The sequence below is a fragment of the Durio zibethinus genome, chromosome 10 (assembly GCF_047325235.1).
Source record: "Durio zibethinus cultivar Kanyao isolate XHJ-2024 chromosome 10, ASM4732523v1, whole genome shotgun sequence".
Lineage (NCBI taxonomy): Eukaryota > Viridiplantae > Streptophyta > Magnoliopsida > Malvales > Malvaceae > Durio > Durio zibethinus.
This window is the reverse complement of record NC_143171.1, coordinates 12,418,244-12,420,965: the sequence shown is the minus strand read 5'-3', so window position 1 is coordinate 12,420,965 and position 2,722 is coordinate 12,418,244. Positions and strand designations below refer to the sequence as shown.

Below are 2,722 nucleotides of genomic sequence, written 5' to 3'. Positions count from 1 at the left end.
AAAATTTTTAATATAATAGTTAAATTATAAATTTATTAATTAATATAATACTTACATAATTATTTGTCCATCACATATTATTATTTAAAATTAAATATGTTAAATATAAATATTGTATTAATTAATATTTTCATAATTCAAATAATACATTAATTTTTTTAATTTAAATATTATATAAAATATTCATTATAATATATAAATTATTCATAACATTAACCCTTCAATTGAATAGAACTTTTAGAAAATACAAATTCACATCGCAATTTAGAGAAATCGGACTTGTTTGTGTGTTTTTCAATTTATTTTTTACTTTCAAATGATTTTTTTGTCTCAATGCAATTTTTTTTTTTAATTCTAGACTAACATTTTATGCCATAAATTTATCGATTACCTTACTAATAAGGACAAAAGATATCAAATCTATTACTAACAAGAAAGTTTTCTTGTTTTTTTTTTTTTTTTTTAAATATCAAAAACATGAAAGTTTCGATTTGAATTGTTTCCAATATTTTATTCAAACACGCCCATCTTGAATGCAAAGATCCAAGATTTTTTTAACATATTATATTTTTTAATGGGTTGAAGTCAAATATAATATGCAACAATAAATTAAACTCGTGCTCGTAAAATATAGATCATGTATCACTTGATTCATAGAGTTTAAAAAGATATTTATCATTGTCGATTTATCTTTAAATTAGTAAATATGGTATGGAAGTTGATGTTTAAATATTATAAATTTGAAAAAACTTATGCAAAATATAATCTTCAACTAAATAAATATAAAAATTAAAAAACAAAAAATAAATAAAAAATTAAGAAAAAACCATTATTGTTAATATCTATACTACATAAATAAGCTATCCCAATATATATTGTAGGGACAACGAAGTAACGTAAATAAAACCAATCTAAGGGTAATTGTGGGAAAGGAGCTTTTCCAAATGATTCTCCAACAATTTCAAGCAAGAAGCTTCTTTGAGTTGGAAAAAAACAAGCTTTTTCCATAAGCTTGTCCAAAGCTTGAAGCGAGAAACTTCTCCAAATGCTCATTACGGGTTGGGGAAAAACAAAGAAAAAAAAAGAAGAGAATCAAAGCTTGGCCAAATCATGACTGTCTTGTGGCCGGTGTGATTCTTCTCCTGTTATCTGTGGCTAGAACTCTTTTTGCTCCAATCGGTGGGCATAAACAGGATCCAGTTCTTGCTGGAGAGCCTGTAAGACCTTGACTTAAGTTTCAAAAAACTTTGGGTCGAGGTTGTTGGTGTTGAAGGGTGAGCCTAGCCAGGTTTTGATTCACTGCTTAAAAGAGGCGATTTTCTCTTTCATAATATATATTTATATATATATATATATATTTGTTAGGTTAAAAGTTAAAGCTATGGAGATTTTTTTTATATAATGTTTGTTTGCTTTATGGGTTTTTGGTAGTGGGATATGAAAAAGATTTGCTTTGAGCATGGCACTGATCCATATTATCAAGCTTTGGATAATAAAGTTAAGGTAAGATAAGACTACATTTTCTTTTCTCTTGGAAGAACCTTATATTAGTTTCCTTTAGATTCTCAAATTTCGGTGGTATATCAAATCAAATGTTGCCTTTTGTTTCAACAGAATCATGCTGCTACGGCTAGAATCGAGGTTTTCTCTCCATTGAGTAATACACTCTTCAATCCTACATATATTATAGAGAAGGGTAAGCAAGAAGTTGGGTGTGTCAAGGGTGTCATTTTTTTGGCTATCAAGGATCCTATTTATTGTCTAGTAATTGAATGCTACTTTCCCTTAATGCAACTAAGGGAAGGCCACCACTGAATTATCAATCGTTTTTAAAGCTTGCTGGGGAACCCTCATGAGCATCTTCACCACTTTTGGTTGACCTTCCTTCAATTCCTCCTGTTGAGGATGTTGGAAGCTGTGAGTTCCAACACTAAAGGAACTCGGGCATCTGGAAAAGGATCAAGTATGGAGCTGTCAATGTTTCAGAAATATGGCTTTGTTTTAAAGAGATCTTTATAAAGAAGGGATTCCTTGTACTTTTAATTTGATAAGGAAAAGGGCTTTTAATCAAGTCTTCTACTACTTTATTGCTAAGCCTCAGCTGAAGACATGTGTGAGTTAAACTGTCAACTAACATGTTAGAAAAAATGTGGTTGAAAAAATTTTCAATTCTATTTAGGAGGTGTTATTTTTCGTTTTTTTATTGGGCTTATGAGTTTATTTAAGGGTACTTTAGCATTTTTAGGACATTGATGGTTTTTGTTTTAACAGTAAAAATTCAGCGTTTCTGATTAGTTTTGGGGTATTTCTTACGGTTGGCCTTGATAGAGATTAATATATCATATATAATATTATATTACAAATATAAAATATATGATAAGTGTTGTTTATATATATATATATATTTACGTGGATAGTTTTACTATTTAACACATAAGAAATTACTTAAAAAATTTATTTAGGTAATATTTACATTAATAATTTTTAAATTATTAATAACAAAATCTAATTTAGATAAATTATATTTTTAAATTAAATAAATTTTCTAATAATCTAGAAATCTATTTTTAAATTTAAGATCTTTCAATTGTCATAATGGTTTTGGAAACTATTAGATAAAAATTTTAAAAGTTTCAAAATCAAGCATGTCGCCATCAAATTTTTTTTTTAATTAAGTATGATTAATCCCCTAAAAAAATTTATTTTTTTAATAAAATAATAA

At 27.0% G+C, this 2,722-nt stretch overlaps 1 long non-coding RNA gene across 1 annotated transcript; it reads left to right on the top strand.

Moving 5' to 3' along the window:
* The first annotated feature begins 887 nt into the window (after positions 1-887).
* On the top strand, positions 888-2,284 carry LOC149516425 (uncharacterized). The gene is made up of 3 exons (XR_016345966.1): positions 888-1,312; positions 1,432-1,503; positions 1,615-2,284. It is a non-coding gene; the product is annotated as an uncharacterized LOC149516425 (long non-coding RNA).
* Positions 2,285-2,722: the final 438 nt, after the last annotated feature.